Raw genomic sequence first — 24,795 nt, 5'->3', positions numbered from 1 at the left:
CCATATGTGCTTGTGTGTGTGCCTCCCTTGTGTACGGGTGTTCTTGTGTGTGTGTGTGTGTGTGTGTCTCCATCTGTGAGTGTGTCGGCATTCCATGTGCATCTCCATCTGGGCGTGTCCTTGTTCCTGTGTGTATCTTTGTGTGTGTTTCTAGCTCTATGTGTGTGTCAGTGTGCTGGTGTGTCTGTGTGTGTGTGTTTCTCACTCTGTATAACTATTTACATCTCCGTCTGTGTCTGTCTGCGCATAGGAGAGAAAGTCAGGGACACCCCCAGGAGGTTAAGGACAGTCCTTCTTGGAAATCTCCCCACTGACCCTTGTTGAGATCCAGTTCCCAAAGGATGCTCTCGGAATCTTGGAGCTATAGCCCACCTTCATTGTCTCTCTTCCTCCAGTCCTCTTGGTGACTCCTCCCGCCTGGGACCCTCAGGGATTATGAGGCCTGCTCTTCTCAGCAGGAGAGATGTAGCTTTCTTAGAGTCTATGGTCCTCTGCTGTGCACACAGCAAGCCTTCACACTAGCTGACCTTGAGAAACATTTTCCCTAAGAAATTGATGTTGGCCACAAACCTGAGAGCAAGTGACAATAAGATCACATCCATACATCTAGCAAGCACCTGGCAGTGTCAAGCACACACTGGGGACTCACTGAGAACCCTGCCACACTAAGGTCATTCCGTCCACATTTAAGCCAATTCCCGGCCACATGCTGCTACGGACTGCATCCCCATTGGAAGAGATCTGAGCTCAGCCACTAGCAAGCCACAGAGAATACAGCCCATAGCTGTGCCATCTCTTATCACATTGGCACTCAAACTCTGGTTTCTGCAGGGAGTGAGGAGGTGCCTGTGTTCTGAGAAGAGTCCTCAGGCCCCAGCAAACACAAGGGAATATTTCTTCGGGGGGGGGGCGGTGATTCTAAGGTTCCGAATATCCTGGATAAAGCCGTAGGTTCAGCATAGAGAGCTGTGAGTGAGGCCCCACTGAGAGAGTGCTGACTAGGAGTGGGAATGAAAAGAAAGAATTCATTTTGAGGTCCTCTGGCAGCAGGGCTTGGTGTAAACATTTACCAAGTATCTGAAACATGCTAGGAATAGAAGAAGGTTCTATTCATATCAGATATTTTAAAAAATTAAAAAAAAACCTGCTACCAGGGATCCTATGTGATAGAAATGACCATATTTTGCAAGTAGAAAATGGAGGATCAGAGAGTTTAAGTGACTTACCCAAGACCGCCCAGCTATGGTACAGAACCCAACTGTGGTAGCCACCTCTCCTTCCTGGATCGTCTTACCTCACAGAATGGTTTGTTGACCCTTTGAAACTGCAAAGCTCAGAACCAGCTCTTAACTGGAGGGCTCAAGGCTACTTCAAGCCTCCCTTCCCCTAGGCATGCCAGCCCATCTTTTGACTGGAATCTGAGAGCAGTCTCCTAGCTCCAATTTTCCATTTTTCTCCTGTCTCTGGCTTATTTTGTATGTTAATGGGGAGCCCTAAAATCCCGAGCACTCAAACACAACAAAGCAAAAAGCACTGTCAGATAATCCAAGCATTCGTGAAGACGGAGGCAGGAAGACTGTGAGTTCAAGGCCAGCCTAGGCTATAAAAATTGTCTCAGACAAAATGTTAGTAATCATTACCTAGTATATTTGACATTACCAACTTATACAAAATAATTATGTTTGTAAAAGTATCTCCCCTAGAGACAGAGGGAGATCAGTGATTTAGATATTCCATTCTGCAGTGTAGAGTTAAATGAATCAAGCCACGGAGGGAAATGAACAGAGTGGTTCTTTTTGTATCACAAACTGAGCATCCGCATATATAAGTGTATGTCATAAATGTTGAAATCAAAAAGAAAGTCCTATAAAACTCTAGGGCATTCAAGGATATCAATGGCAGTTACCTGGGGGTGGGGGACAGGAGAGAATTGGTAAATAGACAGATTGGTTTTTTCTTAATTTATCTCTGTATTATTTCATTTGTTAACACCTACGTAGTCTACTTTTAAAGTTATTGTTATTATTTGCAGTAGGGTCTCATTTAGCATAGGCTGGCATCAAACTCACTCCGTAGCTAGCCTGGTCTTGAACTCCCCACCCTTATGCCTCTGCCTTCCATACCTGGCTGTATGCAGTGCAGGGAGTCAAGCCCAGTACTTGGATTCATGATAGCGCTGTATAAACTGAGTTATATTCTCAGGTATTTAAAATGTGTATCTTATTTCTTTTTCCTTCCTTCCTTCCTTCTTTCCTTCCTTCCTTCCTTCCTTCCTTCCTTCCTGCCTTCCTGCCTTCCTGCCTTCCTGCCTTCCTGCCTTCCTTTCTTCCTTTCTTTTTGGGACACATTCTTACTATGTAGCTGAGGTTGACCTTGAACTCACATTATCCTTACTTCCCAAATACAGAAGTGAAAGGTCCGTGCTGACATACTCAGCTTTACCTGCTATTTCAGTAACTTTAAAAATTCTAAAGCCCAATCTCACTTTGTGCCTTGTTATTTAATGCTCCCATAGCCCCCACAGTTGACAGGATACCATCCAAACTTACAATGGATCACAGGGCTTTTTGGACTCTGATTCCAGCTGCTGTCTGCTTCACCATGCCTGATTGTCATGCCTTCTCTAACCAGAGTAAATTCCATCAGTGTCTCTACTGTGTCTGGTTGTCGTACCCCAGCACCATATTCATAGCCTCCCGAGGACTTTTCTTTCTTTGCCTCTTCATGATAAACTGTGGTTATGTTTATCTGAGATGGAGTGAGATGTGAGTTAAAAGACATTGTTGGTTGGGGAGGAAAGATGTTTAGGGAAGGTGTCTTATGTGAGAAAAAACACTGAAAGAATTTTTTTTATCTTCCTTGTTTTAGGTTTTTTTTGTTTGTTTGTTTAACTGTTGTTTTGTGTTTTGAGACAGGGTTTCACCCTGTGGCCCAGGCTAGACTTGAAATCACAATTGTCTAATGTTACCCTCCTAGGTGATGATATCACAGACATAAATCATCATCGACAGTTAGTGCAGAATTGGTTTTTGCGCAGTGTCTTGCTAGAAGGACCAGATGGCCAGCCAATGATATAGGGACAACTCCGAGGACAAAGCATGACATATCTGGTCATACCAGATGTCACAGATTAAGGTCCCCGTAGCTGGGCCACTCTAGTGCCAGAATGGGGTTATCTGTGGTATTATACACTAAACAAGGATGACGTCTGTGTAAAAGCAGTCAGTGTTTTCAAGCAAGGGGTAAAAACAACGTGATGAAGGTCCCCGGGGGCTAGAAATGACTCCATAGCTAAAGGCTTTTGTAGAAGATCAGAGTTTGGTTCCCAGCACCCATATCAAGTGCCTCATAACTGCCAATACCTCCAGACCCAGAGGTGAATAGCTGCACATGCACACAAGCACGCACACACACACAGACACACACGCACGAGCGCGCATGCGGACATAATAAAGAAAGAGAAAAACTTTTTAAGGACTAGATAAATGGATCCATGAAAGAAGATACTATTTGTTTGTTTTCTAAGATTTGAGAAGGCCTTGGGAACACAAATCCCTCAGCAGCAGCAGCTAGGATATCAGAGTTTTCTTGCTAGCTTGCTCATGATGAGGTTGGATAAGCTGTTCCCTCTCAGGATCTCAGTTTTCACCTCTGCTCACACTTCGCTTCTTTCTAAAAGCGCCAAGTCACTGACATTGGAAGGATTGTCCCTTTTGAAAGGTGTCACTTGTCTTGTCTGCAACAGCATTGCCAGAAGAAAAGCCTGCAACTCCTTTAATAGAAAGGAGATGGAATGAAAGCAAATAGCTTGACGTTGAGGCACACACCGGAGGACCACCTGCATGAAGGAGCCAGTCAGCAACTTGCGTTGGAAGCAAAGGTGTGCTTTCACACAGGAATATTGAAATCATTCCAGAATGCTGTAAGAGTTTAGGAAGGAAGTGAGCCAACTGTCGGCATGTTTGTGTGTGTGTGTGTGTGTGTTAAAGTACTTACATTATACATCTATATATATTTTGGTTGTTACTATTCAAAGTGAGCTGGCATCATGTGAGGAACTGGGAGACATTGCAGTTGGTATATAAACTGAACGAAATCAATCCAGGGAATATAGTGTTCGTGCTTATTGATGGGAAAATCCTTTTTGACTAACTCTGAAGTCAAATTTTTAGGAAAAACAGAAACAAAACCAACCACCAACCAACTAACAAACAACAAAAACTCCCAAACTTTCTTTTTCCCTGCTGTGTCTTTCTTTGCCTGAAACACATAAAGAAAATGAGACCATACCAAAAAAGGTTTGAAATTTCTACAGGAGGCATCACCTTCCTCCTCCCTGCCTATCAGGTGTTGTTATAGCTTGAGTTCTAAAGGACCTATTTTTATTAAAGTGGTTGTCGGTGGGTGGGGGAGACCCCTGGGGACTTGATTCTTGTGGCCAAGAAGCCCTTTGGCAAGGAGCCTTCGAGGAAATCTCACCCAGGCATTTTCTTTCTTGTGAGGTTTGGAAGGCCCAAGTGTTCCCACAATACCGGTCAGGCGACATTCTCGAAGTCTGCTGTGCTAACTGCTGCTGCAGCTGGTCACAGCCTGTGAACACTGTTTCCATTGGTGACTTGGGAGAGGACGACTTAGAAATATCTAAACCAAGCCCTTAATTTAGGAAAGTGGTGTGTGTGTGTGTGTGTGTGTGTGTGTGTGTGAGAGAGAGAGAGAGAGAGAGAGAGAGAGAGAGAGAGAGAGAGAGAGAGAGAGAGAGAGAGAGAGAGAGCGAGCGCCCAGGAGACCAAGCTGGTTGGGATCCATGCCATGGATGCTCCTCTCCTCCATGGGGTGTGGGTGGGGGACTGTGATGTTAGGGACAGGAGCCAGACAGTCATGAAGATTTCTGGCATTCTCTGCTAGGGACAAAGCCCGGTTCAGTTTCAGAGTCAGGCTTAGGGTTCCCTGCAGAGAAATCACCAAGTGGCCATGCTGTTACTGCCTGGGTGGGAAGGGAGAAGAGAGGGGGTGGGAAGTGGGGCACGCAGCAATGCCAGGAGCAGAAGCCTGAGGGAAGGGGCTGCTGTGCACAGGAAGAGTAGGAGGAAAGTGTTTTCTTCCATGCTGGTGTGTGTGTGTGTGTGTGTGTGTGTGTGTGTGTGTGTGTGTGTGTGTATGCACTTGTGTGGGGGGCAGGGGCTTGTAGACAGGGAACAACATTGATGACCTGGCTGTGTGGCCTGCTCAGGGACAACCTAGGGAAGCTGGGGACTTCCCTCCTGGCTTGGGAACAGGGAACAGGATGGTGTCAAGAGTGGGCATCCACACTGGAGACTTATAACCATTTGGGATGTCATTTGCTGTCTTCTGCAGTAGATGAAATGTTTGCGGTCGCAAAGGCATCTGCTGATATATCCCAATCCCAGTACGGTTGTGTCTGGAGATGGGTTCTTTGATGGATAATCAGGAGGGCTGAGACTCACGAATGATCCTAAGAAGAGGACAGAGAGCTTGGCCAGCTCTGTTTGCCAGGACTTTCCCAGACCTCAGACTTTCTTGTCACTTGATTTTCAACTTTCAGATTCGACAAATGTGAGGGAGAAACGTTGGCCACATTAATTGTTCAGCCTATCACAATCTGTCATAACAGATCATCTTTTTACAAAGAAAAGCAGAACAGCTGGGCAGTGGTGGCATACGAAAGATTCCTGGGGGAATCGGGCAGTGGAAGCACACACCTTTAATCCCAGCACTTGGGAGGCAGAGGCAGGCAGATCCCTGTGAATTCGAGGCCAGCATGGTCTAAAGAGCAAATTCCAGCTGGGCTATGCAGAGAAATCCTGTCTCAGAAAAACAAAAGCATAACAAACAAGCAAACATATCCAGGGGCCAACGAGCTAGCTCAGCAGCTAAGAGCACTTATTCTTACAGAGGACCTACATACAATTCCCAGCATCCACACAGTACCTCCCAACCATCTGTAACTCCATGTCCAAGGGATCCCACACCTTGTTCCGACCTTTGCTTTCACCAGGCATGAGTACAGTGCTCAGGAATACAAACAGGCAAAGCACGTATACATAAACACACGCACACAAATCTAAAATGACGAACATAAACCTTCAAACTGGATTTTGACATAGAAAGCCTGTATGATTTAGAGACAAAGGTGATCTGGGAGGGCGGTGATCCTCTTCTTGAATGCCCAGCCATTTGGGTACAGCTCTCTTGCCTTCAGCCCTATGCCCTTCACCTATGGACAGATCTATTGATCCAACAGGAAAGCCTCAGAGGAACACCGACTGTGTCCTCTCAGTTTCCAGTGCGTAAACAGATGCCCTCCGTCCCCAAGAACAGAAGGACAAGATCAGGCTGGGATCTAGCGCTGGCCCCTGCAGCTAGACCTGCGCGGAGAGTTAGAATTGACAGCTGCCTAAGGCTCAGTGGGTTCAAAGCCCCTCAGTTCAAGCCGATGATTCTTTCTCTTATATACTGCACCTTGGAAGGCAGAGGGGTTAACCAGAGGAGCCCAGAGTTCTGCAACGAGGCCTGCTCTGTGTTATGGGCTGAGTTATGTAACTTCTTTGCTCCTGTAGGTTCTGTGTAGAGGGACGGAGGAAGTTATCCTCAAGGGCCGGGAGTGAAAGCGCAACAGGTTATAATGTCTGCAGATAGCAGGCATGAGCCGTGTGTGGGCACGTGCTCATGAGGCTCCTTTGCCTACATCAGATTATGGGGTAAGCTGCTTTCCAACAAGCCAGTCTTCCCTGGCCCCTTCTGGTTCTTACCATTCAGCTGGTTTAGATGACCCTTGGCCCCAGGTCTGTCAAATAGTCCTCAGAACTGAGACTTAGCTTCAATGACCCATCCTTGCTTCCCTAAGGAACAGAGCCTGTGGTGCGTACAGGCCACATGGTGTGAGGTGATTGTCTCCCCATGGCATGCTCACTCCACCAGTTTCATGTCTATTTCCTCATCTTGAAAAAGAAGATGATGGTAAGGACCTTCCGCAGAAACTAGACTAAAACCATGTGTGAAGCAGTGTCTGACTCCAAAAGGTCACTCAGTAAACGCCTAGTATAAATTTTATGACATTGATGACTGTGTGTGTCTGTGTGTGTGTGTGTGTGTGTGTGTGTGCACATGTGCATGCATACCGAAGTTTGCATGTAGACTTCAGAAACCAGCGGGTGGGAGTCACTTCCCTGCCTCTACCATGTGGGTCCCAGGGATCATACTCAGGCAGGAAAGCTGGGTGGCAAACGCCTTGACTTACTGAGTCAACTCACCAGCCCTGTTATTATTTTACAGTGTGTTTTTTCTACACATGTACAGTGTGTGTGTGTGTGTGTGTGTGTGTGTGTGTGTGAGCTTCCGATTTGATTTCTCGGGTGCCACACACTTGGCTCTTTTGAGACGAAGTTTCTCACTTTTACTGGGGGTGTACCAGTTGGTGATAGTGGCTGACCAGAGATTCCAAGGGATCCTGCTGTGTCCAGCTCTTCAACACCGAATTGCTAGGCACACTAGAGGATTTAAATCTGGTCCTAAACTTAATTGGCAAGACTGAAATGAGGGAGCCCTCTCCCACCTATTATCATTCTGATTGTACTATAGGTGTTCAGAAAGTGGAGGGTGGGGTCTGTTGTTGAATTAGCAGGCAGGAAAGGTTACCCAAGGGTGAATGGGGTATGGAACAGAGTCATGAGCAATGTTTTGTTTCTGTTTTCCTTTGGTTCCTTTTGTGGGGATTCCAACACTGGCTTTAGAGGGAGTGATGATCTGGGAATAGGTGAGGCCCGAGGCTCTTCTGGGGCCAGCTGACTTGCTGGCGTGGTTCTATAGCCAATGGTAAGAGGCACACTAATACAGTTGTCTGTATGCAACTGTAACCGACAACCTACCCATTGTCTACGCCATTCCCTATGGGACAGGTGGTTCTAGACCACACTGGAAGTCCCATGGGAGAGACGCAATCCTCATTGCCTGTAGCCTAGACCAGAGAAAGAACAGAGGGAAATAGAAATGTTGGTAATAGAAAGCTTTAAGGGGAGGTTGGCCACAAGGAAGTAGGGACCACTTAGAAGAGGTATCTCAGAGGACTAATGTCCCCTTGCCTTGCCTTCCTCATGAATTAGGGTAGTTCATAGCTAAAGGTCTTTCTGGATCCAACATGCTGAGATGAAGCCAGATGCCACCCACATACAGCTGGCAGCTTTTAAAGACTGTGGTTGAGATGACTTTTGCCAGGAACATTTCATCGGCTCCAAGTTCATCCGACAGTGTCACTCCTTCGGTTTATACCTCTCAAGGCTGTCCCTCACCCATGATATTGTGTTCTTTCCTCCTTTCTCTCATCACTTGGAACTGGAAGCCTCTAGAGGAGTGGTTCTCAACCTTCCTAAGGCGGTAAGACTTTAATACAGTTCTTCAGATTGTGATGACTCCCGACAATAAAATTATTCTGTTGCTACTTCATAAGTGTAATTTTGCTACTATTATGAATCTGATGTAAATATCTAATATGTGATACCTGATATGTGACTCCCAAGGGCGCCAAGACTCACAGTTTGAGAACCACCTCTCTAGCGCCTGCTTCTGTTCCCAGGTCAGGTACCCCTTTAGGGTGCATACCTGAAAGTCCCTTGGCCTGGGTCTGTCTGCCTGTTTCGCAGTGAGAAGTGTCAAGGTTTGCCTTGCCTGGCCCCCAGAGATAATGAAGACCTCTCACATCAAAAAGAGAATGTGAGGGGTGCATTTGGGGTGCTTGGGAAGTACATAGGAAGGATAATGATACATCATCAAAGAGAAAGGGAGACAAGAGGCAGTACTGTGGTTGGATGTGAAATGTCCTCCGAGGCACATGTGTTTGAACACTTGGTCTCCAGTCAGTCAGTTACATGCTTGGAAAGGTCGTAGAGCCTGGAAGCTGCACTGGAGGAAGTGGGTCATCTCTCTTTAAGAAACAACACATTTGAAATTTTTTTAAAAACGATTTATTTATTATGTATACAACATTCTGCCTCCAAGAATGCCTGCATTCCAGAGGAGGGCACCAGATCTCATTACAGATGGTTGTGAGCCACCATGTGGTTGCTGGGAATTAAACTCAGGACCACTGGAAGAGCAGCCAGTGCTCTTAACCACTGAGCCATCTCTCCAGCCCCATTTTTTTTTTTCTGTTGTTTTGTTTTTGTTTTTTGAGACAGGGTTTTTCTATGTAGTCTTGGCTGTCCTGGAACTCATTCTGTATACCAGGCTGGCCTTGAACTCTGAGACCCATCTGCCCCAGTGCTGGGATTAAAGGCATGTGCCACCACCAGCTGGCTTTTGAGGTTTTATGGCTTGGACCCACTTCCTGTTCACTCTCTGCTTCCTGCGAACAGACACAATGTGACCAGCCAGCCTCCTGTTCCTGCCACCATGCTTTCTCTCCCTGCAGGTATGTCTTCCATGATGGATTGTATACCTTTAAAATAAGCCCTTTCTCTCTTCTGTTGTTTTCTGTCAGGATATTTTATTCCCCAAACACATACATATCCAATACAAGGAGTCAGGGAAGGCAGGAAGACAAACAAGAGGAGGGAGAAAACACCGATGATCTCACTTGTCTGGGTTATAAACTTACACTTGCAAAATGCCTGCGAAAACTTACCCAACCTAGCCATTCCATAGTGAGAATGAAAAGATTCAGTAAAGAAGTGTGCTTCTTTGTGTTAGTAATCTTTCTTACTGCTGTGGCCAAAGACAAGAGAACTTCTAACTAATAGAAGGAGATTGGGGCTTTGGTGAACAGTTACAGAGAGTTTGAGCCCTCATTTGGCTCTGTAGTTTGGGGACCTGCACCAGCTAGTTTTGGTGTCATCTTGACACAAGCTAGAGTCATCAGAAAAAGGACCCCCAGTTGAGAAAATGCCTTACAGCTGCATCTCCTGGAGGCATTTTCTCAATGAGTGGTCAATGGGGGAAAACCTAGGCTATGGGTGGTGGTGCCATCCCTAGGCTTGTTGTGGTCCTGGGTTCTATAAGAAGGTGGGTTGAGCAAGCCATGGGGAGCAAGCCAGTAAGCAGCATTCCTCCATGGCCTTTGCACTACCTCCTGCCTCTGGGGTCCCGCCCTGACTTCCTTTAGTGATGATGAACAGCAATGCTGAAGTGTAAGCCAAAAAAACCCTTTCCTCCCCAACTTGCTTTTTGGTCATGGTGTTGAATTACAGCAATAGACACCCTAAAACACGGCCAAAAGCAATCATGCTGGAGAGAGCCTATGGCAGAGGAGTTCTTTGTCTTGTTTCAGACAGGAAGCTGGGCGAAGAAGAATTATTATAACCTTCCAAGACACACCCTAGGGACCTGTTTTCTCCAGCTAGAACCCCCACCTTCTAAGCTTTCCAACATATCATCTAAAATATCTAAATATCTAAAATATCATCACCAGCTAAAGACCAAGTGTGTGATTCACGTGCCTGTCTGGGGACAGTTCGTGTTCAACCATAGCACCTGGATAATGGTCTCAGTGGTAACATCAACTATGGCAAATCATCTAGTGGATATACAGGGAAGAATCTGTTTGGTGTCACAGTGAGATAATCAGAGGTAATGAGCATCTTGACTGTCCTAAGATGGTGTTCAATATGTAGTAATTATTGTAATTGTAATTATTACAACCAGTCTGTTGAAGTCTTCCTTCTGTCTCTTTTTCTTGTTTGTGTGTATGAGAGAGTTTTGTGTAGTCCAGGCTGATCTTGAACTCCTGATTCTCCTGTCTCTACCTCCCAAGTGCTGGGGTTACAGGTGTTTTACCATCACACCTAATTTCTGCCTTCCTTGCTGTAGATTTTGGGGGCTTGTCCCTTTGGCCCTGAGTGTGCTTGGCAAATGCATCCCCCTAAGCTCTGGTTCCAGCCTTCTTTTAATCTTTTATTTTAGGATAAACCTCCCTGTGTTGTCAAGGCGATTCAAACTTGCTCAGTGGCCTAGGGTTGCCTAGAACTTTGTACACTCCTACTTCAACCTCTGCTAGAGCTGGGATTATAGGACTTTGCTAGGGCCTGGTTCTGTGTGCTTCTCTTGGGTATTAAATCGCTTAAACCTGGGGAATACAAAAATCAGAGAAAACACCATCTCTTCCCTTGCAGAATAGGTGCAGGATGAGAACGGCAGGAAGCAGACAAGGTCTCCCCAGGCTTTATCCCTTCTCCAGTAGCAAGGGAATCCACTTGTGAACTCAGTCCACCCAGACAACTCCAGCAAAGATGAACCACATAGGCAGATACCGCTGCTGGCCCAGAGGGAGAAGGCAAGGCTGGTTCCTCATGCCCCTCGGAGCCATTTCTGAGTGGCTGTTATAATCACGCATGTGTTTCAGTTCTGCCCTTTTACTATTTGGCTTTTGCCATCAACATTGGAACAATTTGTGCAAATTAACCAGAATATTCTAAGGTTGTAACGAGCTCCAGCGACGGCCTGGAAAACATTCCACGTCCTAATACATAGTCATGACTCATAATACGTTCAAAATGCACCCTGTGGAACCCCTGCTCAAAATACCCAGAGATCAATTTTCAATAGACTGACAAATAGAGGACATTAAACATTACTCATAGAAACAGTGTTTATTTAATCTTTAATGCTACCTAATGCATTTTGGTCAAAGTCACCAGTTCATGTTCAGGCTTTATTGTGTGGAAAATGGATGTGCTATTAATAAGTCAATACAAACATGAATATGGTTTCAATTGGAAATCATTAGGTTGCATTAAATGGCAAATGAAATCCATAGGAAGGATTTGTTTTATTTTGTTTGTAAGGAGCCAAAGGCTCCCTGAGAGGCATTTCTTCTCTCAGTAACGAGGAGGAATGATTGGCTTCTGCCGCGGGTGGATTACAGTCTGAGCCTTGCTTCATTCTCATTAGGCTGGGGATGGGGGCGGGGGAGGGTTGGGCGGCGCCTTTCCCCCAGCACAGCTGTTTGTGGCTGGTGCCAAAATCACCTTGCGATACCACAAAGATGGAGGCTGGTGTGGCCCAGGTGGAGCTGATGTGAAGCCCTCCACCTAATGAAAGTGACCCTCCGCATTCTCCTGGGTCATCAGCTCTTGCCAAGGCTCTAACTGGTGCATGTGCTGGTCTTGGCTCACCTGCAGCACCACGCAAGAGCACTCGGGCCTTTATGTGATTAGAAGTTCTTTACGAGTGAACAGACACAAAAGCTGACTTGGGAGGTCCAAATAAATCTCCTGTTAAATCTGAGATGTTTGGGTGCAGGCCTGGGAATGGGGGAGGGTAAATGAGGGTAGCAAGGCCTAGATTCCCACTCTGTGCCCTAGAGACTCTCCTCCACCCTCTGCTGTCACCAGTACCCTCCTGTTCAATCTGATGACCACTTGAATAAGGTGTGTAAAATATCAGCACATAGTAGAGCTCACAGGTAACAAATACATTTCTTGACACATAGTCTTGCTCTTATAACTGGTCTTAAACTTGCAGCCATGCAGCCTTGGTTAGGCACTGAGCAAAAGCATTCCCGGCAAATGTTTACACCATGAGAAACAGAAACAGAATAAAGTTCTGAGAAAGCCCCCCAACTTTGAACAAAGACCCGTGCTACCTTCAATGCCACATCTGAGTCGTTACTTAAGGCCCATACTCATACTTCTACAACTGCTAATTACAGATAGTTGCAAGGGGCTAAAGAATTCAGACCCTTGCCTGGCACTTGCTTAGTGAGATTTGTTTTCATCTGGGTTGAGTTATGTATTCCAACGTAACCCTCGGGAGTACGTAGTACGAGGCTTCCTGACTCTCCCGCTTGTTCAGTAGGATCAACCATCATTTATCCAACACTCTTAAAGAAGGAACCATCAAGCCATATCCCCCTGGCTCCCAGACATTCTCCAGGCTGGAGAAACAGTTCTCAGTGACTACAGGCTTTTAGCTGGTTTCTATGAACCCTCCTAAAGCTTGCCTGCCTGTCTACAGAGAGAATCAAGAGCCAGAGGCCCCTTCATGCCGATAGACATATATGTTTCCTGACCATGTTAGGAGAGATGTTGTCATATCAGGAACTGAGCTACAGCTAGTCCAGCTCCCAAAATAACTGTTCTTACAATAATATTACATCACAGCTGCCTTACTTAAGAGTTTCTATTGCTATAGTGAAACACCATGACCAAAAGCAAGTTGGGGAAGAAAGGAGTTTGCCCAGCTTATACTTAACACTTATACTTAACAGCTTATACTTAACGAACATCATAGTTCGTTGTCAAAAAATGTCAGGACAGAAACTCAAACAGGGCAGGAACCTCAAGGTCTGCACCCCCTCCCACTCAATTAATTTCCTTCAGTAGGATCTCTTCTCCTAAAGGTTCTAAATGTCCCCCAAAAGCACAGTCAGCCTGAGGCCAAGTGTGCAAACAAGGGATCCTGTGGCAGACATTGTGCATTCAGATTGGAGTACTAGGCTTACAACAGTTTGTAGCCCCAATACAGTTGTATCAGCATGCCGCTGTCCATCTTGGTGATTGACTACGTTTAATATTTATGTGGTCAATTGTTCTTTATTAGATTGAGGCAAAACAAACAAACAAAACCACCAAACCAAACCAAACAAAAAAAACATGGGCATTTTTCAATCACCCGGAGCCTGGGAAGAGATCTAGGATTAAATGTTCTCTTTCCCAGGGCGGCCACCAGCATGCTGAGAGAGTCAGGCACGTGAGAGGAGCAAAATGACAAGTGCTGCTGTCATTTGACCTCTGGGGAACCAGGCAGTCATCTTGGACTTGAAAAGGATACAAATGAGTGTCTCCTACTCCCCAGCTTCTGGAAAATGACTTTCATTTTCAGTGGTGATTACAGTAAATGACACCTGGAAGGGAGAGCCTACAATGACGGCTCCAAGCGCCATGGATTAATGGAAGAGTGTTGGATATGTGTCTGTCACGAAAGTGGAGGAGAGCAATCGAGTCAGGAAAGAGGGGAGTTAATAGATTAATTAGAAACAGGAACTAGCCCTTCCTTGTGGCGGTTTCTGGGTCTTAAGTATAAGAATTGTATAGACTTGTCGCTAGCATGCTCCCTACCCAGAAATGAACAGATTGTCTTCAGATATGCTCCATAGCTTCACAGTGGCAAGAGTAAGGTTTCTTCAAAGCCTCACATCGCACATACATTGAGCAGGGTGAAGCCAAGGTAATGAATGAAAAGAGTATTCTCTTCTTTCCTAAAAGAGTGGGGTGTGGCGTGTGCCTGGCTTCTCAGGATAAAGTTAAAGATGGGATATGAGGGGCCTCGAGACAAGGAACAGTTTCTGAATTCTATCCTTCACCTTGTGTCGTCCGAAAAAGGAGCCAGGAAACTGATACGGGGGCCGTATATAGTTCAGGGAAGGAAAAGTTCAATGAATAGACTCATTTAACCTGAAGCAGGTCAGCCCAAGAGGTCATCTAATCACAGCAGTGCAGGATGCGAGGGCTGTTCAGGAAAGAGACCAGCTTTGTCTTTCGAGGCTGAGGAGGATGGAGCCGAGCAGGAAGGAAATGGTATAGGTAAGCTGTCCCTGAGAGATGACATGGCATCTGTGGAGACGAGCTAAGAAGTCTTGTTACTCTCGGTAGACTGATTTCATAGGAAGGAGCCTCACTGGACAAAAAGTCAGGTAGCCGTGGGTGCTAATTGTCCTCAGATATCTCTACCATTCTATGGTCCAGAGGCCCTAGCAAATACGAGCAATTGGATATATAAGGAGGGCAACTGAGTGATTTTCTCAGGAGCAGGAGAGCCCTGCCAAGAACACTGACCTGGGATCACCACAAAAGTGGCTTCAGGTTCCAGAATGCAGATCCAAGAACCACTGGCTCCAATGTGGTCTCATGGGGCTCAGCTTCAAAGGAGGCTATCCAGTTCCAAAGGCAGGGATGAGCTCTCTGTATAATCTCTCAATCTCTCTCTCTCCCTCCCTCCATCTCTTCCTTCCTCCTTCTCTCTCTCTCTCCCTCTCTCCCTCCCTCTTCTCTTCCTTCCTCCCTCCCTTTCCCTCACCCCTACCTTCTCTCTGTATATCCATGTTCTGTTTTATTTTTGAGGAAACACCCAGTTCATGCACATGTATGCACATACTTATGGAAGCCTGATGTCAACCTTGGGTGTGTCATTCCTCAGGTGCCACTCATCTTGGTGTTTTTTCGTTTGTTTGACTTTTTTTTAGGCTTATTTATTTTTGAGTATATGCGTGCATACCTGAGGCCTGGCTGGGTAGGTTTGGATCACCTGGAACTGCAGCTATGGATGGCGTGAGCCATCATATTTAGGTTCTGGGAACCAAACTCTGGTCTTCTGAGAGAAGAGCAAGTGCCCTTGCCAGAAGAGCCGTTTCTCCAGCACCCATCCTGTATTTATTTTGAGGTGGTCTGTTTTTCTCTGGCCTGTAGCTTGCCCATTAAGATAGGGTGGTTGTCTATTGAACCCCAAGAATTTGCATGACTATGACACCCTAGTGCTTCATAGACAGCTAGGCAAGCACTCTTCTAGTGAGCTCTTACCTCTCATCGTCCCACAGAGAAAATCAGATAGACTTGGAATTAGGGTAGACTAAGGTTGAGGGAAATCTTCAATTATGTCTTCTATTACAACAACAACAACAACAAAAAAGTCAAAATATGACCTCTTGATCTCTCAGGGGTATTGTGAGGCTTAACATATGAAACTTCTGGGTCTAAAACCTGATGTATAGTGCATGCTCCAAAATAATTTTTCCTTCCTTTTCGCTTTCTTGACTTTTGTTTTATTTGTTTGGTAATCACCTTTCCATATGAAGTAGGTAAAAGCAAGGTCTCTTATGGAGACTACTGGGAAAACTCCTGGCTTAGTTAAGCCAGGAAGCAGCAGGAGTTTGGGTGGTCACAGGATTAAGCATGTATACAAACACCTGTGGTCTGAGAAGGGACTTAGCATTTATAGGATCTACTCCTATGCAGGAGCAAAGGCAAAGGAGCTGCCGTGTCTGACCTCTTACCATCTGAGTTGTGTCCCAGAGAAAGAGATTTGTTCAAGGCATCACCATGGCTGACCCTGTTCATTCTCTCCAACTTTTTGCGAGCATACTCTCTCTCTCTCTCTCTCTCATGCACACACACACACACATGCACACACACACATGTACATATCTCCCCCACCACCACCACTCCGCTCCTTTCTTTCCTTCTCACACACACTGCTTTCTGTTTTCCCAAAACATGACATCTGGCTAAGAATCACATTGCAACAATGCAGTCCATTCTTTCCCCTTCATCTATGGGAGTCACTGCTTTCTCCCCTGAAGGGTTTGCACTGTTACCCTGTGGACTTACTCAAAAGAAAGGGATTGTGATAAGTAGATGGCTCAGGGAGCAGATAAAGGCAAGGATTCAAAATGGCCCTTACCTTGGATTTCTCTGAGTGCCTAGAGTTCTAAACATCATAACTAACTTATAACCAAAAAGCCTAATAAAGCCAATAAGCAAAAAAGTCAAAAGAAAACAAACAAACAAACCAACAAGCCTAATAAAACCAGGGTGCAATAAATGTGGGCTGGATCTTTATGAGAATTGGTGGAAACCAAGTTTCTAGGGGGATATGACCCTTGGGAGCTTTCCAGGTTACACCCCAGTCTTCATGTTGAGGTTGAGAATGAGGGGTGGGAGGCAGGGTGTATTGGTAAATGCTTGAAGCTATGCTCACCATGGAAAACCTTGTCTCCCTTACAGCCTCACAACATGGCTACTCAGTATGTAGGTGACGTCTTTCCCAAGTCATTCAGGAAGCAGCAACCTTTATTTCAGCGAGGGGCATGGTCAAAGAGTTCCCTTGGGGTGTGGGTAGATGAGTATGGGTAAGAGGAAGTTCTTGGGGGCTTTTTCCTCTTGGAAGAGACAGCATTTGAGCAGGATCTTAATGAATACACTTAGCAATTATCTCCCCCCTCCCTTCTTCCCTCCCTTCACGCATGCCCGAACCTCTCCGGCCTGTCACTCATTAATCTCTCCCACCATTCCTCCACATTCTCATTCATCTGCAGGGTGAGTCATTTATCAAACAGCTATTATGACCCTGCTATGTGCCAGGGACTGCACTGGGTTCCTTTACACACACTTCTTGTTTAATTAGAGCGGTTCTAGCCATCTGGTCCTACCACAGCAGATTGGGAGATAGGGATGATGACTCCAGGCAAACAGAAGTCTTCCCCTTTCCGTCTACCTCATCCTCCATCAAGGAAGAAGCACCTACTTATCTTTAAGAGCCCCTTCCCCTTCCCCTGACTTTAGCACCATGGTTTACCTTCAACTTCACTTCCCATTTCCAATCCTTTCAAGCCGTTACTCCCCAGTCTAAATGGGCCTGAGGAAGCCCAGGACCTAACACTGTTTTTCACTGACCAGCATCCAAGTCCCATCCTTAATTCAAGATCTTGTGTGAGCTACTGGACTGATCTTCAACTCATTTTAACCTCCCCCCCCTTTTTTTTTAATTTTTAAAATTCTCACCTCTCCTCTCCTTCACATTGATGTCAATTGAGTTAGGAACCCCCTCGCCCTTCATGAATATTTCCTTTAGGATTGCTGGCCTCTCTTAAACTGGCCTCTAACAGGATGTGGCGATGACTCAGGCCTGTAATCCTTTCAGTTCAGGAACCTGAGAAAGGGGTACACTGAGGTGGAGCCCAGCCTGGGCTATGTAGTGGAACCCTGTCTCAAAACACGACACAGCAAAACCAAAAACAAGACAAGCAAACAAAACAACTCCCCGTGCAGAGTGAACTGTTATGCTGAACTCCCATCTTGGCGATCCACTGTTCTTCCTTCTGGAAATGCGCAGAAGGTGGTATCCGGAGCCTCTAGGGTGTAGGACTGTGTGTGATCCAGCTCCCGACACAGGGAGCAGGGAGCGACTTCCGACTGGCCATGAGAATCAGGTAGAGCCTAGTTCTCAGGTTCAGTGCCTCCACGTTGGCAACAGCCCTCACACTCGGCCACACCAACAAGTGGTTTGACTACATTTCCCCAAATGGCACCAAATCGTAGTTATCAGGAGATATGGGCAACCGCGCCTTGTGGGGGTGCGGAAGTGTGAGGGTGGGGGCGAAGGTGAGGAGTGGTTTCTTCTTTAACTGCCAGACCTCATCCCACTGTTAGATTTACCTTCATTCTGCAGGTCTTGACTGCCATGCCAGGTTTCCGTCTGACTTGTATGTTTTCTTCAGCCTCATTTTTCTTCCCCATGGTACCACACACTGAATGCAATGTTGAACCGCCTTGAATGAATGAACTGTTCCTGTCCATGGTGGTGAACCTCCTCCCAGCTCTCCAGTGTAAGAGACCACAACAAGAACTCCTACAGGCCAGGGATGGGGGCTTTCCCAGATGTCACCTCCTCACCCCTCACCTCGGACCTGCAGCAGCTGCAGCGAGGAGAAGTAAATGCTTGTGGTTGGAATCACTTCATCTATGGTCATCTGTCAAAGCAGCCCTAATGGACTAAGACAAATGGAACAGTAAGATCTGGCAGCATCCCTCCCGATTGGGTTTTCGTCCATGTTCCCACACCTTCATAATATAAAGCAGGAGTTTTACAGACACAGCATCAAAACGCTCGGCTTCTACAGGAGGGGCTTCGAGGCCGGTGTGACACAGCAAGGTGATGCGAAGCCATGGACCCAGGGATGGGGTGGCGAGTACAGTTGTACAGAAACCCAGGCTCAGATGTATGGAGTGACAGCAAGTACATTCTTCATTTTGAGCTAAAAAATTACAAAAAAAAACTTTAAGCCTTATTAGAGTGATTCCTTAAAGTATCCTAACATTACAATAGCCATATAAAGTTGAGATCCCTTGTGCTTCAAGGAATATGTGTTCAGTCCATCCAGAAAGTGCTATGTTGAACAAATTTATGGAGTAAGACTTGGCAGAGTGGTAGAGTGCTTGCTTAGTATAAACAGAGCTCTGAATTTGGTTCCCAGTACCCTCTACAACAAATAAACAAAGAACAAACATCCCATGAGTAAGGATCCCAGAATGAATCAAGCAGGGAGCCGAGCACCTCATTCTTCCACTGGTACTTTGACAGCAGATGTGATATGACCTCATACTGTGCCTTTCCAGCCACAACAGACGGTACCCTCAAACTGTGAGCCCATATAAACCCTCCCTTCCACGGGGCTCTTTTCAGCCGGCCGCACTCTTCCGGCCACACTCTGCAGAAGGATGCTCTTGCACGGGTCGCCGTGGAAACACACTTAGGTGTGAATCTGCAAAAGTCTATCCAGAAAGGTTGAATGAGAAAGTCAGCCCATTTCTAGAAGATGAGTAGCTACAGCTGTCTCCAAAGCAGACGCCAATCATCTTAGCTGCCAGCCCTAGCTCAAGAAAATATGCACCTCTGGGCTAGTGAGATGGCTCTGTGGGTAGAGTACTTGCAGCCAAGCCTGATGTTCTGAGTTCAATACCTGGGACTCACGTGGTGTAAGGAGATGAACAGTTCCCACAAGCTGTTCTCTTGACCTCCACAAGGTCATCTGGCACGCATGAGTGCACGCGTGCATCCCCCCCATACAATAATGTAATTTAAAGAATATATGCAGCTATAGGATACTGGGAAATTTGGGTCCCCTCTTGAGGTTCACAGCCTCATTAACAGAAGAATTTAAGAACAGACTCAAATGGAGGCTTAAAGGCAGTTTTAGAAGGGAAACTCCCAAAGAGGCAAGCTGTAAATATAGCAGCTGCCAGGAGGGAGCCAGAAGAAGGAAAGCCAAGCCATTTTCACTGGCAGGGAGGTCAGCTAGACACTGGACAAGCAGCCGTGTATCGGGAAGGGAGCGGAAGAGAAAGACTGAAGAAAACATCAGTGTACCAGAGAAAGCGTACTTACGGTCTGCTCAGCACCCGGAAGAAAAGTGCAGAAGAAAAAGAGAAAAATGATGCCGACCCAGTGGAAGTTTGTGGCAGACCATGGCGACTGAGACTGAGCTGGGAATTCTGGGAAGAAAGGGTGCATCATCTCATTAAAGATCTAACTATTCTTCCCATCTTTTTAGCATGGCTTCCGATGTAGCCCTTCCTAAGGGGTACTCTTTGGATCAGCTCTTTAGGGGACAGACCATGGCCTGTGTCTGCCCTGAGATGGTTTCCATCCTTTTGTCTAGGGGGCAACAGTTTTCACTTACTGGACTTTCAATGATGTTGCTGCTGGATTTTTTGTTGTTGCTGTTGTTGTTGTTTCCATTTTCAAGGCAGGGTTTTTCTGTGTAGTAGTAGCCCTGGCTGTCCTGGAACTCACTTTGTAGACCAGATATCTGGCCTCAGACTCAGATATCCACTTGCCTCTGCCTGAGAGCTGGGATTAAAGGCCTGAATCATCATGCTGGTTCCATGCTACTTCAACACCTGGGTGGGAAGACCACATCTGTGGAGCTGTGGTCTTGCATGTGCCTGACCATGGTCAATGCATGAGTCAATCAGGCAGGAACTGACTGGCCTCTGTGGGCCTACAGGAGGGGAGGAGTCCCCGTGTTATACTGTGTTGGTCACAGTCCCCAGGAATGTCAACTGCCTATGTAGTGATTTTGAATGTCAATAGTCCATTCTCAGGTCTTTTTCTTTCTCTTAATAGTCATACTGTGTCCTTTGAGGGGCTCTTCTTAGGCCACTGGTGGCAGGACACATAGTAGGCACTCAATAAATATTTGCCAAGTGAAAGAATGGGTGGTAATCTAACACTAATCCTCTCTTGAGCTCCCCACCCCCAGGAAGAAATAAAAGATGTCCATTTGTGGCTCAGCCACATTCAGGCAAACTTCCATATTGCTGCCAAGTCCTGCCATCTGCCACCTCCGAGATGCAGGTGCTGGGCAGCCTCGGCGCCCACAAAGCCCGGCCGCGGGCACAAAGGCCCGATGTGCACTGATAATTGCTGAGGCACAGCCCGCCAGGCCAGTTAGGCTGATGCAAGTTTGCTGGGACGCTGAGATTTGCATACAGATGGCCAGTCTCGGGTGCAGGGAGCATTGCTGCCACAGCCTCTGCCTTGCTCTGGGTTGATCAGCCTGCAACCCCTTTGAGACTTGTAGTCAAAGGACTACAGCCCAGCCCAAAGAGGCCTCATTCCACAGGTCCTGAATAGTCAGCTATTCAGTGGGGTTTCTTTGAAATTTGAAGAAAGAGAAAGACACACACACATACACTTGAGAGCAAGACAGAGCGATAGGGATAAGCACAGACAGACAGACAGACAGACAAGGAGATTTGCTGCTGTTTTGAATCAGGGTCTTACTCTGTAGCCCAGGCTGGCCTGGAACTTGCTACATAGCCTAGATTGGCCAAGAATCCAGCAATCTTCTTGCCTCAGCCTCCTAAGTACCGTGATCGCAGAACTGAGCCCCCAGTACTGGTATAAGATAGGGAAATGGAGAAAAAGAGAAAGGAGAGACCCTTGGATAAAATAAAAATTAAAAAAAAAAGTTTGAAAGGAAGTAAAGAAAAAAGGAGAAGAGGGTTTCCCCGCTCTTCCCGTTTTGAGGCTAGGATGTGTTTGGAAGGGATCCAGGGTCCAGTCTCTGAGCCAGTCGCTGGAAGTTAGGGGCTGAGCACTGCTATTCTGGGATGCAACCTGAACTGTGTGGTGCTTTGGCCTCCTGGTCACTGGACTGAGGGCCTTCCAGAGTCTGAAACGCGTAGACATTTTAAAAACAGAAAAACAAATGGAAGCCCATTGTCATGAAAGAGGTCCACAGAGGCCTGAGCTGGAAGAACCGAGTCCACCTTGCATCCTGGAGCCCAGAACCTGACCCCTGGGACACTGCTTTTGATTTTTGTGCCTCTGTCTCCCTGGGTTTGGAGACTGCTTCTCGCTGCCTGCTGGGTGAGAGAATGAGTGGCCAGACCTAGGCTTCTGCCAGGGTTCTGGGCATCTGAAACATGGGGCACAGGGCAGGTGCTGCCACCTCCCAGTTCAGCCGAGCTCTCTGTTTAACAACCATCTAAGTCTTTGCTCTCTGTTTACTAATATTCCTGGCCCTCAGCCCTCCCGTCGGCTCCCCTGCCACCAACTTCAGTGAATAACCCACTCGGCTAGGGGAAAGAAAGGCCTTATTGAAGGAGTGTGGCCTCTCTTGTGCAAACTAAATGAAAGGGAAGTGGAATAGCAACAGGATGGAGATCTGGCCCGTTCGCAACCGCATGAGGAAACCTGCTTCTTCTCTGGTGGCTCTGAGAGAGAAGTTTGTGAGTGAGCCCTGGCTCCCTGTTCTTCTCCTTCCAGCTAAGCAGACCTCACGTCTTTCTGCGGTACAGCCTGGTGGCTCCTCATGAGTTGGTTCACAACCCCCTGAAAACTGGGGAACCCTTTCTGTCTTTAACCCTCCCGAACCCAGACTCTGCCTCTGTCTCCAGTGGAAAAACTCAACTTCAGTTTATTCCTCTCCTTCTTGAAAGCACTGAATTACTGACTGCTGTCACCCAGAAGATCAAGACGGAAGTCACCAGGTTGGCATGGAATTGCCTGTGGTCCAGCTTCTGTGACCTCTCTAGCCTTCTCTTACTCCACTGTCCCTCACAGCGGGGTCATGAGCCACTGAGATCTTCTGTGGCTCACTTTCTGTCTGTTGGCTCTCCCAGATCCATGTCTTTGTAATACTTCTTCGGATCCATTGAACAAGATGAGGTCTCTCCTCCCTCATCTCCCCTTCTCTTCATCCATTCAAATGCTCAGAGATGTGTCACTGCAGAGTCCCCTGCCATGGTACCGTATGATCCTCTCCCAAAGAGGAGGGAGCTGTCTCTGCCAGCTAGCTGGAGACATTGGTGGTGGTTGTTATTGTTGTTTGTTTTTAATCAGCCACAGAGAGATGCCCTTGAGACCAGCGACCCATGTATGGTGGTTTGAATAAGATTGGCCCCCATAGGCTCATCTATGTGCATGTTTAGTCCCCAGATGATGATCTGTCAGGGAAGGATTAGGAGGCGTGGTCTTGTTGGAGTGGGTGTGTCACTGGCAGTGGGACTTGAGGCTTCTAAAGCCCACAGCTTCCAATCCCCTCCTTCTACCTCTATCCTACCCCCACATCTGCCTTCTATCTGAGGATAAGGATGCAAAGCTCTCAACTACTTTTCTTACTTTTCCAGCCTCATCATCCTGCCTGTGTGCCACCATGCTCCCTTCCCATGATGCTAATGGACTAATCCTCTGAAATTGTAAGCCAGGCCCAGTCAAATGCTTTCCTTTCCAAGCGTTGCCTTGGTCATGGTTGTCTCTTCACAGCAATAGAACAGTAAGACACCATGAGGAGCTTTCTCAGTGTTTTCATTCTGAGTCTCCACATGGACACCAGAGGACATCGTTCCCAGAGGACCCATTATGGGAGTCAGCCACAAGAGAAGAGAAATTACCCAGGTAGGAGCATAGCTGTCAAAATCTCTTTCTCCCTCCCCCGAAAGAACCAGAGCAAAACTCCTTTTAGCTGCTGTATTGTATTCGTTCAGTTAAGTGGATGAAGCAGCGAGGTATTCATGCAGTGACAGTTTGTGACTTAGTCCCAAAATGTTCATAGTGTTTATTTTCACAAATCCATACGCATCTAGCAACTTTTTCCAAATAACTTCACTCCTCTTAGTCTTCTGTGGAATCTGTTCCAAAGCAACATGATTAGGTTTCAGCAAGAAGAGAAGGATAGGTTAGGAAATCAGGAGGTGGAGGCTGGAAAATCAGATGTTCAAGGCCATCCTTAGCTTCATAGTGAGTGTGAGGCTAAGCCAGGTTATGTGAGACCTTGTCTCAAAAAAAAAAAACTCAGACGGGAAGGAGGGAAGGAAGGAGAGAAGGAAGGAAGGAGGGAAAGAGGGAGGGACAGAAAAAGGGAAGAAGGGAGGGAGGAAAGAAGGAAGAAGAAAGGGAAGGGAGAGGGAGGAAAAACAGTTCTTAGAAATAGGTGACCGAAAATGGAATCTCCAAGGCAAGTCATCTCTTTGGTGGCTGGTTTTGGTGGCTTTCAGTTGATGAGAACCTTTCTCTGGACTCCACTGTGTTCCACTTTAACTTAGCAACAGGCACAACAGTGTCAAAGGCCGGGGGTTAGAGTGGATGGCTGAGAATGGTGAGGATGAGATAATAAACACGAGAAAACACCCCCACATCATAGATGCCGTCAGTTCGATGCTAGTTGACTCGGTATTGGGAAGGTGTGGTGAAAATCGAGAGCTGATGTCAGGGGACTGTGAGAACCTGCAGTTGTGATGATCGTGATATTTCAGCTCGCTGTCCATTCGTTTCCTTAGCTTGACAATAACATCAGCACACTGGGATTTTTGCAAAGTTACATGAAATAATGCTTGCTGTAAACCATCTGGGGGAACAGTGTGAGGGGGAGTTATTATTTATACTTGTCATTATTAAGAATGAAATAAAAAGATGAAATAAATTCAGGAACAGGTTGGACCTTGTCTTAGTCAGGGTTTCTATTGCTGTAATGAAACACCATAACCAAAAGCAAGTTGAGGAGGAAAGGGTTTCTTGGGCTTACACTTCCACATCATAGTCCACCATTGAAGGAAGCCAGAACAGGAAATCAAACAGGGCAGGAACCTTGAGGCAGGAACCTGGAGACAGGGACTGATGCAGAGGCCATGGAGCCGCTTGCTCCTCACCGCTTGCTCAGCCTGCTTTCTTATAGAACCCAGGACCACCAACCCAGGGATGGTACCACCCACCATGGTCTTGACTCCCTGTCTCCCCCATCAATCACTAATTAAGGAAACTCCCTACAGAGGTATTTTCTCCCTCCCT

At 46.6% G+C, this 24,795-nt stretch overlaps 2 long non-coding RNA genes across 2 annotated transcripts in view; one reads left to right on the top strand and one right to left on the bottom strand.

The window, feature by feature from the left end:
* The window catches only part of LOC126501248 (uncharacterized), a 32,231-nt gene that overhangs the window by 4,949 nt on the left and 2,487 nt on the right, over positions 1-24,795 (top strand). Inside the window, exon 2 of the long non-coding RNA XR_007591598.1 lies at positions 23,139-23,406. This is a non-coding gene — a long non-coding RNA (uncharacterized lncRNA). The remainder of the gene's footprint in view (positions 1-23,138; positions 23,407-24,795) is intronic.
* The window catches only part of LOC126501247 (uncharacterized), a 17,497-nt gene continuing 10,975 nt past the window's right edge, over positions 18,274-24,795 (bottom strand). Inside the window, exon 3 of the long non-coding RNA XR_007591597.1 lies at positions 18,274-18,757. This is a non-coding gene — a long non-coding RNA (uncharacterized lncRNA). The remainder of the gene's footprint in view (positions 18,758-24,795) is intronic.

Source organism: Alexandromys fortis, unplaced genomic scaffold (genome assembly GCF_014885135.2).
Source record: "Alexandromys fortis isolate MF-2015 unplaced genomic scaffold, M_Fortis_MF-2015_v1.1 scaffold_30, whole genome shotgun sequence".
NCBI lineage: Eukaryota > Metazoa > Chordata > Mammalia > Rodentia > Cricetidae > Alexandromys > Alexandromys fortis.
The sequence above is the reverse complement of the archived record's forward strand: the minus strand, read 5'-3'. Positions and strand labels throughout refer to the sequence as shown.